At 42.7% G+C, this 17,353-nt stretch overlaps 1 protein-coding gene across 6 annotated transcripts in view; it reads left to right on the forward strand.

The window, feature by feature from the left end:
- The window catches only part of Foxn3 (forkhead box N3), a 381,623-nt gene that overhangs the window by 214,891 nt on the left and 149,379 nt on the right, over window positions 1-17,353 (forward strand). The window lies entirely within an intron of this gene.

Consider the following 17,353-nt stretch of genomic DNA (forward strand, 5'->3'; position numbering starts at 1 on the left):
GTCTTCAGCTAGAGACGGGGAGGAACAGCTGGGCTCTCTGAGTAGACTGCTGTATGCCTGCCTTTGCTAGGCGATTAGCGTGATGGTAGCCATAGCAACCAGAGCATCTCCATAGTAACGCGTAGCCGAGACAGGTGCAGTTGCATCACAAGGCTGTTTGTTGCCTGGCAAAAGGACAGGCCATTAGTACTAAGATATACGCTGTTGCCTTAGAAACAAATAGCCTTACATAGCAACTACAGTTGGTTTGCAAGGTTTGGAAAAAAAAAAGGTTGTAACAGCTTTTGTCTGTGTTCATAAAAATCACTGAAAGCGTACTTTATTTGAAATGACAACTTGAGGTCATATAGCTGTAGGAGATAAAATGGGATTTTTCCAAAGCAGCCCAGCCGACATTGTAGAAATGTCCAGAAGGACAGAGCCATATGCTTAGTTTTCTCCTTGTGGCTGTAGCACTCCCCAAATGGTAAAGAACTAGGATTGGAGTAGAGAATTGCTGATATATGGAATTGGTAGGGGACATGACACTGATTATTGAACTATTTCCCAGATCCTTATGTTCCATTGTCACTCTTGTCCCCTGATTCTCTAAACCTCATGGAATATAGTTGCCTCTCCTGTGTGTCCCTTGGAAGTATTTCACATCTCTTTGCTTCTAGCAAGTTAAGAACATAAGTGTTATTCACTGAGTCATATCATTGGTTCATTTAGGCCACTAGTTTGTTGCCAAATGTGACCCCAAGGGAAACACAGAGTGATTATTTAATAATTTGAAGAATTATAGGCGAGCACTGGGGTTTGCAGGAAGATTGCATACTCAGGCATGAGGCACTGTAAGCCGGCCTTAGCCTAATGACTTCCTTTGAGTTTTTAATATAGCATAAAAATGTAGATGAACCAGAGCTTTAATAGTGAAAATAATTTCCAGCGAATCCTTCAGATCCTATCTGTCACTTGCAGTTCCTTTTCTCCCAGCTAACGGGGGTTGGTTGAGGGGAGTTTCTACCACTTGATTTAGGCAGGTGCATAGATATCTCCTGCATCAAGGTCACTGGCTGTGGAGTGACAGGGAAGGTCAGATTGTATCTTGCCTTTTCCATGCCTTAGCGCTACGAGAGCACCTCTCTTTGCTGGAGACTGTCATGCTTTCATCCAAAAGCCTCGCTTTTGCTTCAGGATCTTCCAGTGTGTGAAATTATTATACTAAAGCTATGTGATTATATGGGCGATTATATGGTATTTCTGTGGCTTACAATGATACGATGTTCAGCTCAATGCTAAGCTACTGGCCCACTTGTTGATTGACTCTGGGAATGGAACAAAGCAAGTCATTAAATGAGGACTGGAGGAGGCCAAAAAGTGCTGAGTTGACATGATCTGGCCAGGTCCACTGTGATGCGGGGAATCATCTGTTAGCCTTTGTGGGGTTGCTGTGAAGGGCACCTGGGAGGGAAGTGCTTGACTTCTGTGGAGCTGGTGCTCAGTGTGGTAAAGAAGCTGGTGATTATACTAGGTGTGCAGCCAGTGCTGGTACTTCCAGGTGTGCTTGGCAGGTAGCACTGAACCAAGTTGCAGGTGGCTATAAACTGCCGGCAAAAAAGACATCTTGAAACACTACTAGCCCACACTACGTTCATACGTATAGTGCTACATTCTGAGCTGGGTTGACTTGAGCCCCTGTCTTTCATCATGCCCTTTCAGGAGTTCGTTAGGATGTTCCTCTACCCCTGCCTTGTATTCTAATACCACATCTGTGAATTATTTTTAACTGAAATGCAACTTGCTCAGTGTGCTTAGCCCTTGTGTTAGTTTTTTGTGCTGCTGTAACAAAGTATGACAAATAAATGACTCAAACAACAGGAATTTATTACTCCTTGGTTCTGGAGGCTAGAAGGCGCAGATCAGTGTGTCTGCAGGGCTGGTTTCTTCTGGGAGAATCTGGGTCTGCCAATCCCTTGGCTTCTGGTGGGTTGCTGGCAATCTTTGGTGCTCTTGGCTTGTAGAAGCATCACCAGCCTGTCTGTTTTTGCCTTCGTTCATGTTGGCCCTGTGTGCTATCTCTGAACTTTGTCCTTCTAGAAGGACGTGGTCGTCAACCTACCTTATTCTAGCATGACCTCACTTTTACGTCTCCAATGACTCAATTCTCAAATAAGATCGGTTGTGAGATACTGGCAGATATATATTTTTTTTAATCGGGACCAGGGATCGAATCACGACTGCCTGCTTGCAAGGCAGGTGCTTATGCTGCTGAGCTAAATCCCCAGCCCCTGGCAGATAGTACTTTAACATACAACACTTATTCCCCATCCTCTTTAAAGAGAGACATGTTTGTGGTAAAAATATGGAAAATTAGATAAAAAATGTACAAAACACAAAATGATGGGATACGTCAGAGGGGCAAGGGAATGAACCAGACATTTCCCAGAGGGAAGAATTCCGAGTAAGATATTCCTGCATTTAGGGTTGGACATGACTCCCCACTTTCTGGGGGGCTGTACTTGGTGACTTGCTTGCTAAGTGTGGAATATGGGAAATAAGCTGCTCTTTGAACAAGCTGACAAACACCACCTACCTATACAAACTAACATCATGTTAGCTTCCTTTCACCTTGACAAAGACCTGAGATAAATCAACTCTTAAGGAGGAAATGTTTATTTTGGCTCACGGTTTCAGTCTGTGGTCACCTGGTCCTGTCATTTCGGGCCTGTGGTAATAGACTGTATCATGAGAGGAGTACATGGTGAAGAAGGGTGCTCACCTCACTGTGGATAGAAAGCAAAGAGTGGAGGAGCTGGGGCTCTCGGTATTCCTTTCTGATCATGTCCCCAACTGACCTGACTTTCTTCTACAAGTTCCGCTTCCTAAAGGTTCCACTGCCTCCCATAGTGCCCTAGGCTGGCAACCACCGAGCATGCATGCTACAGTGGGCTGTTTATTATCATTGAAAGCTCGGAAAGGTTCCCCATCATATATGGTTCTTTGGGAGACATTTAAGAAACAAATCATAACACTGGTCATCCTCTCCCAAACCTGTAACCTTAGTTTAATGCATGGGTGAAATATCAGGCATCGATTTTGTCTTCTAGGGGAAACGTTATATGAAATACATACCTGCTCTTCGAAGCTGTCAAGGTCATCACAAAGAAGGGACTCTGAGAAACAGTAACAGATCAGAGGACCCTTAAGGAAGCTTCATGCCTAATGTGACCTTGGATGGCATCCTGGAATAGAAAAGGACACTGGGGAAAAAGTAGTGAAATATGAATAAATTGTGTAGTTGAGTTCAAAGTAACGAGCCAGTGTTGGTTCCTTAGTTATGACAGATGGCTTAAAGCAGTGTAAGATGTTAGCATTATGGGGCTGAATGCAGGGTACATGGGAGCTCTCTGTGCTACTTGTGTAACTTTTCTGGCTGAAACAGAGGTGCAGTCTTAAAGCACATAATATTTGAGTTTACCAGTTGCATCAGTTTTAAATATCCAAATCATTTTCGTTGTAAGAAAAGTGAAATGTGCTTCCACTTTCCCGTCTCTCATGGTTCCCAAGAGCTGTTTGTGGGGCCTCTTGCTTTGACTCATTCTCTGTGAGATCTGCTCAGTTATATGAGGGGTATCACGGCAGTTTGGGTACCACAGTTCTTGAAACTTTGTTTTTGTGAAATAGCATTCCCCTGGCTTTCTAGAGTCCGCATGGCTAACCTCAGTGAAATAAGACCAAATCAGCCAGTATGAGGACTCTAGGCCTTTGCCAGGGTCGGGCATGTGGGCTTCAGGATCCAGCTGGGAAAAGAGGAGGGAAGAGATGTTGTTTTGGGTGCCTTGTATATATTCCTTCGGGAAAGTCCAATAAGCCCTGCCTTCCTGGATATGGCATTTGTTAACAAAGGTCATGTATATTTTTATATTTAGATATTGCCAAGTTGCCTACTGATTCTACACTTTGGGTCTAAACTTAACTCCCAGCAGTTTTTTAAAGGAAATACCCATTTTATAACTCTAAAAGTGTCTGATGGTCACATAAAGATGGTTTTCCCATGGATTCCCTCAATGTTTGTGATTTTGATACATTGTCATGGAGCATTCAAACATTGCATATTAAGACAGGAGGAGTCTAGCTCAATGGTAGAGCGTTTGCCCAGTGTTATGACTCTTTGGATTCAGCTGTCAGCACTGCAAACAAAAAAAAGCTACCATACTAGATTAATGACCTGTATATCGTTGATACTGTCATAGCAATGTTTATGGAGACAGATTCTTATAAAAGTTGTATATATATGTATCTTATGTGATAATTTTACTGATATAGGTGGTGGCACAAAATCACTTTACAGAAAAACATTTGAATCCTATTTAACCATGGTGAAGAACAGGTTTTGTGGCTCATCAGTGTGATTTATAGAGTTTCCTGAATGATGAGGTTTTAGAGCATGGATATTCTAATTTGGGAGCCAAAGCCCTTATAGTTTTTGTTGTTGTGTTTGGTAGATACAAGGAATCTCAGCATCTTAGGTGTATTTTTTCTGTACGGTGCAGCACCACACTTAGGTATTCAATGGACAAAAATTGAATAAGGATTTGTCTTTGTTCCCCACTGTGCCTTCTATTTTTTGTTAAAAAATAAAAACAAAAAAACTTTGCTCTAAAAATAATGATGTCTTTTTTAAAATTTTATTTTAATGTGCCTTCATATGTATGAAGTTAGGAAAACTAGTAAGAAATTTGATGATGTAGGGATTTATTTTTTTGGATGACTTTTCTAAAGTTTGCAAAATATTTCAAGGAAGTTTCCTTTGCTGTCACTTTTTTTTCAAAGAAATAAAAAGGCATTTGCATCTAGCATTTCGCTCTTTATGCTTCTCTTTAGTTCTTTGGAGCAATTTAATGAGCCACAAAAAATGCATTAATGGATTCGCCAAAGGATTTAGACTTTTCAGTATTGAAGTTCTTAATGAAGATGGTTGATTTTTAATGTTAACTCAGCAAAAGGCTTTATTTTGTGCTGCCTATAACCCTATTTATGTGCTTTTTGTCTTAATAATTCTTTTAATGCCTATACAAAGTAATAATACTAAGGGGGCACAAGCATATTGCAATGAACTTGGTCATCCATCTCCCCTCTTTTTAATGCTGGAGATTGAACCCAGGACCTCCAGCATGCTTATAATCCAGGTAAATAATCTGTCTGAAAGAGTGAGGCTGGTAATGGATGATTAGGAAACTTTGTGAGTAGAGAATAGGGAAGAGAAGGCAGATATTTGGGGAACTCACTCTTTTAGATAATTAGAAGTTTAGTAAATCCTCAAAATGTTAAGCTTGTTAGCATAACAGTGTTAATTCTCCAGTCAAAATGCTGAATTTGCACACAGCCAAGAATGACTTATTCATTGCTTGGATAGGATCCCATAATTTTTAAATTTATAAGACATCTTTCATTCTAGTTACTCAAAATGTTGTGCTTTTAATAGTTGGCAGAAGACCTGCAGAGCCACAATAAAATCAGTTTGAGCTGCATTAAAGGGTTTAATTGTGAGATCATAGTATCATTGCATGTTTTAATTTAGTCAAACATAAAGAATGAAAGGATTTAGACAGGTTGCATCATCATCACACTTATATTTACTTGTAACCAGCATGTCTGATGGAAACTCTTAAGTAGTTTTTTGACTACCCCTCATATTCAATACACTTACATGTGTACGTTTAATTGAACAGGATAAGGTGTTACATACTTAAAAGATTGTACTTAAACTGTAACTTTGTGCCTAGAGTAATTTTTTAGAGTATTAAATTTCAAAAATCAATATAAAGTTTCATTGTGCTAGATTTGTACAATAGTGTGCTAAATTAACACGGTAAAATAGATATGGGATTGAATGACAAGGTTTTTCTAATAACAGTACCTCCAAATATACATTTTGTCAAAAAAATTGGAAGGGATATATTATAGAAAAGACTTCAATTATAGGGACACGTTCTTATTTTTAAAAAATACAATAATGCCCATTGACGGTGTGAGCTTTAAAAATCCATTAGTTGGCTGTAATTTTATTTTCGTATCAAATCACATTATCTATTGACTTCTATTGTATTTCCTGAGTTGGTCTCATAGAATATTTCTGATCTCGGCATTTTATCTCCCATGTGCTGTCCATTAAACGTTTAATTCTTGTTCAGTCCTACATTATTTTATGTAAATGGAAACCAGCCAGTTATCTTTGATCACTTATGTACTGGGCGTTTCTCATGAATACTGTGCTCATTCATCCAGTTTCATTCCATTTTCACACTCACTTTGAAAGTTGAACACTAAAGCAGTGAGGCTGATTATGTATCTGTGTTACCCAGGAATGAGTGAAACTCATGATCTTGAGAGCCCAGCTCTCCTGTCCTGCTTTCTCAGGGCGCCATTTCTCCCTGGTTTGTATTTTTATTACCAGAAATGTTAAGCTGTCTTCAAGTCTACTGCTGATAGATTTCTGTTGATCCAACTCCTGATATGGTGGATAACCAAGAAGTCCGAGTTTTTTGTGTCTGACATGAAGAAAGTTGAGGTGTTGATGGACTCAGTAGGGTTCTGGAGCCTTGCAGATTTTCCTAGTGTTTATTTGCCTTGTCAGACAGCCAGCTGAGGGCCTGGTAGATTCCTGGTCAGAGCATCTTAGACTTTTCCAGAGAGTGGAAAATAGCTGCAGGCTGTTTTGCATTCTGCAGTTGTCAAACCTTCACCTTCCCAGAGGAGGAAAACCCTTTCTGTGAGTTAGAAATATGAAAGGACTATAAGATGCATGAAGTCACAATGGAAAAATACAAGCAGCATATTCACTTTGCAGCAGTGTGAGAATGACATGTTTTATCACAGTAGAAAATATAAACCTACCACTGCCACATCTTAAGAGTCTTCTTCCTCCAAGTTCTGATGACATAAAGTTTGTGGACTTTAAAGATTAAGAAGCAAGGGAGCCAGGTGTGGTAGCACAAGCCTATAATCAATCCGAGCATTCAGAGAGGCTGAGGCAGGAGGATGGCAAGTTCCAGTCCAGCCTGAGCAACTTGACAACTTAGTGAGACCCTATCTCAAAATGGAAAAAAGCGGGGGGGGGGGGGCAAGGAGATGGAGCACAGTGCAGAGGTCTGAGAGAGGTTCAATTCCCAGTCCCCTCCCCCATAAATAAACAAATAAGAAGAGATATTTAGTAGTAGAAATGTGGAGATATAATTAGGTAGTACCATGGAACCTGTCAGACATTTGAGGAAGACGGAGTGAGAGGATTGGCTTGTTGTCTGTCTGCATGCAGTAGGTTATGTTGGTCCGAAAGGAATTGTAACTAGTAGGAGATGCTATTAATGAAGGTAAATGTGTGATGTGGTGACCACTTTCAGTGTGGATCAGACCTTGAGGGAAAGAGCCTGCCCGCCTTGCAAGGGGATCTTGCTTTACTGTGGAAGAGCGGGCACCCTTGTAGCCTGGAGAAGAGCACCTTAAGATAAACCTACCAGCCATCTTCATCAGTTGGAGGGTTTAGGGTCCTGTGGGGTTGAATTGTAGAAAGATTTGGGTTCACTTTAAAAGAACTGTAACAGGCCAGCACCTACACCTGTGCCAGACACTTATCAGAAGCTGGGTGAATGCTTGGGTTGAAGGCTGGATGAACTGACAAAAGGGATCAAAGAAGCAGCTACCGGGGCGGGGTGGGGACGCTGGTCCAGGCTTAGCCGCCAGCTGCCTGGGTTGTCCAGAGCATTTCCCTTCCAGTGATTGCAACATTTTGTTTCTAACTCTATGGAGCTTCCACGAGAGCTGGGTGAGTATCTGTACCTAACATCTGCAGTCTCAACCTTCAGTGGAAGATAGAAAGAAAACCCGAGGAGCAGTGTGCATGACTTCATTACTCAGAAGTTAAGAGGTCGGGTTTTTCTCTGGAACTGAAGTCCAAATACGAAGCCCGCGATGGGGCTAATTTAGTTACTCTTCATTCTGTGTCATCCAGCGCTTTGATTCATGCCCTGCAATTACCTCTCTTGTTTTAGTGACACTTCTTTGCATTTCCTTCCGTGTGAATAAAATTATCACTGCAGTGTTTTGCCAAGCAGAAGATCATTTCCAAAAGCCGCCCATCAAATCGTTCAGGCCTGCCCCTATTGTTTATCCACTGAATTAATGAGAACTGGGCTTCCTCGTTGTTTGCGAAGAGCCAAACTAGTGTCTTCGTTCTGTGGAATCCCATGCGTTTGGCCGAGTCTCTGATCATATTCTTCACCTTGTGTTTTTCGTGCGTCAGGTACCTAAGGCATTGCTTGTCAAACCATCTCTGACACTCTGCCATGCATGTGAAAGGTGCAGAAAGGGCGTGGGAAACTGAGAAATTCCACGTCCATTGCTAACTTTGACTGATTTTGAAGTCATCTGGAGAAAACATCCGTAAATCACAAGACATTAAAAAGAACCCTTATCTTCAGCGATCAAGTTGCTTGATCACGATGGCCCGTGTAGAGACACGTACGCTGGGTGCTTACTTTTGGGCGGAAAGTTTGGCTTGGAGTGTGTGTCTCGGGCACCCCACCCACAGCACGCATTGTGCTGGGCAAGGGAAGAGATGGAAATGACGGGGAAACACGTTCTCTGTGTTGGGTGTTATACACCAAACACATGTTAACTCTCCTGCCTCCTCTTCCTGTGGCTTCCCCTCCTCCTCTCTCTGCTTTCCTCTTCTGCTTCTCCCCTTCTCCTTCCTCTTATTTCTTCCTCCTTCCCTCTTGCTTCTTCTCTGTCCAACTGAGCTTCTGAGTGAAGGGATTTTTTTTTTAATTATAAGGAGAGCAGTGTCTTTTCTTAGCTTCTTCTGAGCCAGAAATTGTTCACCACCTTCCTTTTCTACTTTTAGGGAAATTGAGGCACGCACAGAGATTTATCCCTTCTTCGGACTTCCCGACAGAGTCCCCCACTGGAGCGGCAGGCTGTCTGGCCCCCGCCCTGTGAGCTCCTCCAGCCCACAGCCCCCTGCCCGGCCTTCTGCCTGCTGTGGAGCTGGCCCAAGTTGGTCCTGCAGATGGACCCAGCAGCTGTGACATCCTCGGGAGGAAGAGGCCAGTTGGGGAACAGCAAGGAAGCAGGAAAACAAAAGCAATCTAAAGGTGTCAGGCTGTTGGAGCATGACTCTGCCCTTCCCCGTCCTACTCCTGGGTGGACCAGGGGTCAGAAACTCGGCCCTCTCCAGTGAGAGTCACACCCCTGGCTGCTCCTTCTGCCTCCCTGGCCTGCAGTGGGGCAGGACCCCATTCTTCTTGGGACTGATGGTCCCCAGGGTCCTTCCCAGCTGCTCCCCACCAGGGCCAGAGCAGAGCCCACAACCTTGCCTGGCCCCTCCCTAGCTCTGTGGTCGAGGCCGAGGTGCCTGAACCCTGCGTCTGTTTTGTCATTCCTGTTGTGTCATAAGAACAGATGGGTGGATGAAGGGAGGGAGGAGGAAGCAAAAAAATTAAGACGTGTTAGTACATGTACCAGCTCTCTGTGATGAGTGTAATCATTATGTCTGCAAACTTGTACTACTAAAAAAAAAAAAGAATACCGCACTAAGAGATTAAATGAAGTAAAATGATCTATTAAGTGCTTAGCACTTGTGCCGGTCCTGTAGAAAAATCAATAAATTTGATTTCTGTTTCCGTATGGTCACCAGACTCCTGATAATGGCACAGTCTTGCTTTGGCCTGTGCTGCATACCAGTGTGGTCCTTGTATATATGATTTAGCATTGTAAAGCATCTTTTGATACTTTATAGTCTCTGCACAGATCTATTTAATATCTCCAAGAACCTGGCTCCTTTGTAGGCTCCCCATCTCTGCCTTCCTGGACTTGAAGCCGAGTTTTGCACACAGGCCTTTTTCAGGGGACCTTGAGGAATCTCTCTCTGAGAAGGCTTGGCAGGGTTTGTTAGATCAGTGGTGAATATATTCTTCCGGTTGGTTGCTGGGGAATGCCGGGAGGAGCTAGTGACCCCTCTCTTTCTAGCCACAGCTCCAAGGGCATTTAGAAGGGAGGGAGAAAGGCGAGCCCTGTGTCACTTTTCCCAGAAGATCATGTGGCCATTCAGCAAGTTTGGCGTTTCTGGCTTCCTTTCCTTCTCCATCTGTCTGCCCAGGCCCTGGTGAGTCCCCAGGTGTGCAGGAAGCCTGACTGTTTGAACCAGGTCATTGTTGAAGCCTGAGACACCCATCGGGCTGCTCTGATCTGGGAAGGTTATAAATTCCAGGCTGTTGAGTCCATGCATCAAATATTGTCAGAGGACTAAGGGTTTTGGAACTGCTGTAGAAAACGCAAATATGCTTGAGGGGCTGAAGGCCAGGAGTGGGCCCCGCTTTGTCTCCTTCTTTATTCCTTTGCAAAGAAGCTGCCTCTGCTGTCTGTGGCTATGGACCAGGCCCTTGAAAGGTAAGGGCTGGGAGCTCCCTCCTCCTGATTGTAATGGGAAAAGTTTTCACCGCAGGCTGGCCCAACAGTCAATTGTGTGTGCACTCCACCAGATACATAATCCGTGCTTAAATCTTTTGGCGGTAACTCATTAGTGTCCCCCCCCCCTTCGTTCTTTTCTTCTTTGATGAGAACAAAGGCAGCTCCTCCCTGCTCCCGTCTTACTTTGCTCTCCCAGGGCATCTTGCTATTGTACTTTCATTCTGTTGGAAGAAAGTCCCCCAAATGCTAAGCCTCCCTACCTGCTAGCAGAGGAAGAGCTCTGAGTCTTTGTACTTTGAAATCTGTGTTCAGAAGGCACCTGTGTGGTACCAGGGCCCCGATTCTGCTGCAGGTGTTCTGGCCACATGTCCTGTCCTGGCTACCAACAGACCCCCGGCGTGAGCATCAACCCCCCAGCTCCTTAATGGAGTGTTCTGAGAAAGGAAGGATTGGACATATGGTAAGGCTGGTGGGATTTTATTCTTATTAAGGCTCTTTGAAGTTCCCTCTTTCTGATACCACCTCTTTTTGCCCTCATCTCTCAGATGTGGCATGTTCTGTCATCAAGGTTGTTGAAGCCAAAGTTATAGGAAAACCAACTGAATTTCTCTAATACACCTCTTTGATGTTGAGTAAGACAAAAATCTATTTCTGCCTGATCTTCTAGACTTCTAAGAAATGAACTATGAAAGTAAGCTCTTTAGCACTGCAGGATTGTTAAGAGTTTGAGATTTATTTCATCCTCTCTGCTTTGGACCCTAAACCATTCTGGTTTTGGAGTGGAAAGCAGGCAGTAAAGCATTTATTGAACACTTACTATGTGCCATGCTTGGTGTAACAGATACCAAAGATGCAGTTTTGCATAATTCTTCTAAAACTCTAATGAGACAGATTTTATTGTCATTTCTTATTTGAGAGAACTTGGACCAAGAGAGGTAGTCACTTGCTTGCCAGCGGCAAGTCTGGGCCAGCCTCCTTTCCTTGCTGTCCCCCAGAACCTGACACTTTACACTCTTTTGTCACCTTGCCTCTACTGTCTTTTATGGAGCTGTTCTCTGGATCTGAGAGTTGAGGGGCTGAGCTTCTGGAAGGGTAATTGGTGGGGCACTTATAAAAAAAGGCAGTCTGGGTTTTGTAGCCCAGAGAGGGCAGAAGAGAGGGAGTGAGAGATCCAGCCACTGGAGGGGAAGATCTGAAGCTGGGGATGAACCGATGGTACCGTGACACTGGAAAGAGAGCCTTGGGGTGGGGTGGGGAGGAGGAGGAAGAGGAGGGAGGAAGCTGAGATTTGTTTGCTGGGGCAGTGAAACTGGGAGGGGAGTGACTAAGGACCTGTGTGTGTGTAAAAGGATTGCTTGTATTTTATTTTATTCATTCATTTATTTATTTTGGGTCTTTTTGAGACAGAGTGTTGCTATGCATTTTAAACTGGCCATGAGCTCACTTTGTAGCCTAGGGTGGTTTCCAATTCTCAAGGATCCTCCTGCCTCAGCCTCTGGAGTCCTAGGATTACAGGCATGTGTTACCACACCCAGCCCTGCTGCTATTTTAGACTAAACAAAAACAAACAAACATCTGGGAGAATCACTCTGAATTTTCTCAAACTGCTGATTTAAGTTTTATGACTTAGGGGATTATTTATGCTGACTGTTTGAGAAAGGAAAAAGAAAGTCAAAGCACTATAAACACACTTCTTTGTCTGTGAATTCCAGTGTTGGAATTTTGTTTTCTTTTTTTCCTTTTAACTGTTCAGTCATCCTTGGGAATAAATCTTCAGCTATCTAATGATATATGTAATTTACAAAAATATGTCTGTAGGAACAATGGGCAAGAGTAAACAATGTTTTGAGTTTGTTTTCTTTTACACTTGTGGTTAAATAGATATATTTTTGGTAACATTCTTTAAATAAAACACATAACGTTGAGCTAACTCTCCAATATTGTACAAACTCAGTAAACATTTGTGAAATAAAAGTGAGTTAATAAGCCGGGCGTGGTGGCTCACACCTATAATCCAAGCACTTGGGAGGCTGAGGCAGGAGGAACGTTGCAAGTTCAAGACCAGCCTGGACTACAAAATGAGCTCAAGATCAGCCTGAACTGCATTGAAATTTAAAAAAAAAATAGACCTAAGCACAGAGAATTAATTTTGCTTTATTAAGGAATAAGCAGTGAAGATTCTTCCAAAACTACCTGGATGATTTTGGTTGATGCTGATGTATAAAAGTTAAGTTTTAAATAACTATCATTAGTGCTATTAAACTGTATTTGCTAGAACAGGATTGAGATTGTAGGAAATGATAAATTCTTCTGGCCATCTTGGTTTTGTGTGTGTTAAACTGAATCAGTCGCTTGGTTGGCAAAATACAACACATGAGAAAGTTCAGTATTCTAAATAGGAGTAGGAATGATATCAAACTTGTGAGAATCAACTGAAGTTAATGTGCTAGACCATTGGACTGTTTTGCAGTTCAGTCTTAGAAATAAATTTGTTCACCTTCGCACCTCTCCAGCTGTATTGAAGTATAATTGACTAATAAAAATTGAATGTACTGAAAGTATCCAACATGACATCTTGATACATGTGTATACCATGAAATGATTGTCACAATCTAGCTAATTAACATATTCATTATTTTACGTTGTCATTTTTTTGTGCGTGTGTGTAAATTTGTGTGTAAATTTATGCCTGGACCCGAGTGGGAGTACGTGAGCTACTTTCTTAGCAAATTTCAAGAAATACACTATTAATAGCTACCATAACCATGCTCTGTATTATGTCTCTAAAACCTAATTCATCTGATAACTACAAGTTTGTGCCCTTTGACCGATTCCCAAACCCTTCAGCCCCTTGTAACCTCTGATCTACTCTCTTTTGGCTATGAGTTCAGTGTTATTAGATTCCATATATAAATGGTGTCATGCAGTTGTGTCATATTTTTTGAGACAGGGTCTCCTTATGTAGCTGAGGCTGGCCTTGAACTCACTATGTAGCCAGGTTGACCTTGAACTTGCTGTGATTCGGTCCTCTTCCCTCAGCCTCCTGAGTGTTGATATACCAAGCATAATTTGTCGCTGTGTGCCTGACTAATTTTGTTTAGCGTAGGTCCTCCAGGTTCATCTTCCTTACTAGAGGCTGAGTGATATCTTGGGTGTAAGCCCCACATTTTGTGTGTCCATTCATCTCCTATGAATATTGTGTGGTCACCACTGCACTGACCGCTAGTGTGTGGATACTTCTTCAAGGTGGGCGTATGTGCTTACAAGCAGGATCATACGGGTTTTCTATTTTAAAGGAATGTCCATAATGGCTTTATATTCTTGACAACCCCTGTTAAATAAGTTTCGTTTGTTTGTTCATTTTTTTTCTTGTGATGTGATACTGGAGACTGAACCCAGGGCCTCACATGGGGAGACATCCCCAAATCTTTTTTATTTTTTATTTTGAGACAGGATCTCACTAAGATGCCCAGGCTGTGTTTGAGCTTGTAATTTTCTTGCCTCAGCCTCCCAGAGTGCTGGGATTACAGAGGCATGAACACCATGCCTGGTGCAGACTTTCTGATAACCATGAAGTTTTCCACAATCAGTAAGTTTTAGAAATGCAGCTCTTTATAACTTCTTTTTGTAGTAAGCTAACTGAAGTGTTTCGTTCTCTTTATTAAGCAGATTTTTTTAGAAACTTGTAGCCCAGTTACTGCATATTGAGAAAATGTAATCTAAAATAATAGTGTCTAAAACTATGGCTTGCCACTCACTAATGGATGGTGAAATCAATTTCAGGGTTGCAACCATCCTTTTTTTAAAATGAAAAATGATAGAGTAGAGCAGAAAATACAAGTGACTGCAAATAGCAGAGCAAATGCTCCAGTTGTGTGCTGTGTGAAGTCAGTCATAATGAAATATTCATTTCTTCCTGCAGATGATGGCTATAAAAACTTTTTTGGAGAACACTGATCAAATTCACTTCCTCTTTGCAAGGGAAAACAATGAGACTTGTGTGGGATGTAGGATCACGTGGGGTATTAGTGACAGAATCTGAGTCTGCTCCAAGTCTTCCTTTCCCTGCCACCCTGTTACAAAACTATACTTGGAGAAACCCAGGTAGTCACCCACAGATGAATGGATAAACCAAGTGTGGACAGAGGAATAGTATTCAGCCTTAAAAAAGGAATGAATTTGTGATGTGTGCCACCAAGTAGACGAACCTGGAGGACATTATGCTGAGTAAAGTGAGCCAGTCACCAGGGGACAGTAATTGCATGATTCCACTTATGTGGAGTTCTTTCACCAGCCAAATTCATACAGTCAGAAAGTAAATTAGAGGGGCTGAGGATACCTGGGAGTTTCTGTTTGGAATGCAAATAGTTCCAGAGATAGTGGTGGTCTTTGCACAACCATAGGATAGAACTAAATGTCTGCACTGTGCATTCAAAAAAATAGTTAAAATGGCAACTTTATGTTCAGTATTATCACACACCCCAAGAAGAATCCAGACACAAAGAATAATAGTAAAAGGAACAGCACAGCATTTGTTCTGGACAGAGCTGACTTTGCACTCAGTCCTGTTCGTACTCTGTGTGGGCCTGGGCATGAGGATTTGGAGGCAGATGAGACAGGGCTGTGGTGCTAGGACTCCCGGGGTGGGTGTGGCCAAGTCTGGTCTTGATTGCAGATTCCTGGGCAAGTGAGCCAGCTAAGCTTTCCCACAAGTGATGGGTTTTCTAGCAGTGAGTCAAGCTTAGCAAATGACCTTCCACATGGCAATTGCTCTGATTTCCAATGGCGTCTTTTGGGCAGATAAACAATTTGCTTTTGGAAGGACAAACAAAGCATATTTCATGACTTTTCCTCTTGGTTTTATCCCTTTGCTCAGCTGGTTTTAAACCCTAATCTGTAGACAAGTGGTCTTTTCTCTCTCTTTTTTCTTTCTCCTCATCTTTCTTCAGAGATCCTCAAACTCTGCATATAGCAGCATAAGTGACAGTGTAGTAATCCCTGCTTGTCTCTATTCCCTGTTCTTACTTCATGTGTTTGAGAATCAGAACTAGGGGGAGCAAGAAATGAGGGCAAGGGCGCTGGATAGTGGACTTGGATATGTTTCTTCCTTGGAGCTGACTGAGATCTTCAGATTCCCAATGCAAAGCAGTTTCTGCCTGTACAAGTTGCAGCAGATGGGAGCCGCCCATTGGCTTTGTGTGAAGATTCTGGAGAGTTCGCACTGCCAAGCAGGCACCCTTGTGCTGCTGGACGCTCCACTGGTACTGAGACACGGGTCTCAGTTTCAGCCACCTACTCAGCATCTCTGTGGGCTCTAAGTTGGCATCCACAATAAAAGAAATATACTTCTAATCCAACCAGTGAAAATACTTAACTGAGTTTGCTGGTAGCTTAGGACGTGCTTCAGAAACAGTTCATCTGTATGTCACTTTGACATTTGCCTCATGTGAAGGAAGCAAGGTTGCCTGGTAGAATCTTCCTGAATTGGGTCAACACATCATGCTGTTGACCCTGAAATTCTTAGAATAACTCATTGAGTTTTTGGGTCTTCCTACCTTGGTACTGTTGACTTTTGGAGCCAGAGAATTCTTTGTTGTGGAGGACTGTCCTGTACATTGTGGGACATTCAGGAACATCTCTAGGTTCCACCCAGCAGATGCCACTTGTCCCTTCCAAGCTGTAATGATCAAAATGTCTGCACACAATGTCAGATGTTTCCTGGCTGAGGACCACTGTAAACCACACATTCCTTCTGTTCTGAGTTACATGTGTTGAGGACTTTGTTTGTGGTTGTTGCGGAAGTGTTAGTGGAAGACCAGTTTTTTTTTTTTTTTTATTTCTACTTTATTAGCACACAGCTCAGATCCTTAAAGGACATATAAAGTGTCATAACTAGGGAGACCCTGATGCCTCGCCTTGGTATTGGAATGAATCCATTACTCCTGTGTAGGTTTGCTTCAGGGTGGATGTTTAATCATGTCTTAGGCAACACGGTTTCTGATGGAGTCTGTCCACTAGAGAATCATTGTGGAGAGGGTCTATACCCTCTTACTTATTCTGTGTTGCTGCCTACCTGCATGGCATGGGAAGCTCTTTGTAATTATAAGCAGGGCAGGAACAGGTAAGGGGGTAGAGGGGAAGCAATAGCAGTAAATAATGCCTGTTCTTTTTGGCTTGTGCCAGTCGTTTGGTTGCATGATGTGGGCACGATATTTAATTCCTCTCTTTGTGTCTGTCTATCCCTTCTCTAAATAGAGATGGTATTCCTGCCCTCCCTCTTATTAAATGACTGGCCTTCATGTGGCCTGCATCATCCATAGTGCCCATCTCATGCCAAGATGTGTGGTGTCGGTTGATGGGATAAGATCTGTGGTCATTAAGCATGTCATGTAGAACTGTACTGGGAAAGAAATATTCAGAGCATTCTTTTCTGTTTCTTCGAGCTAATGACAGTGGCAGGGCAGTGTACGTATTAATATTTCAGTTGTCTTTGAGGTGAATTACACCTTCTTCGGGAATCCATCATAAGAGCTCTTGCTGCATGTCAGAATAAACTTCCTGGACCATCTGGATGCTGCTTGGCTGATGTGGCTTTACATTGTGGTCGTGTGTGAGCCTGTGCTGTTCCTCGTACAAGCTTGAAATCCTTTTCTAGAGCTGGTGATTGTACCGAGCCACCTGGAAAGATGCCATGGACTTGGTCAGGCTACACATGTACATGCGTGAGTGTGATTGTTACGTGTATATTTAGAAACCCAGTAAATGCTGGTGGAATGAATGGATGGGTCTTAGTGTCAGGCACGGGGAAGCACTCAATAAATAGTTGTTGAGCTGGACCAGGTTGTAAGTGTGAATGTTTCATGGTTCTCTAGTCTTTCTCCTCCATGCCATTTGCCGTGGGTTA

Source organism: Cavia porcellus, unplaced genomic scaffold (assembly GCF_034190915.1).
Source record: "Cavia porcellus strain 051 isolate PalLab524CR breed Dunkin Hartley unplaced genomic scaffold, mCavPor4.1 scaffold_31, whole genome shotgun sequence".
In the NCBI taxonomy this organism is placed as follows: Eukaryota; Metazoa; Chordata; class Mammalia; order Rodentia; family Caviidae; genus Cavia; species Cavia porcellus.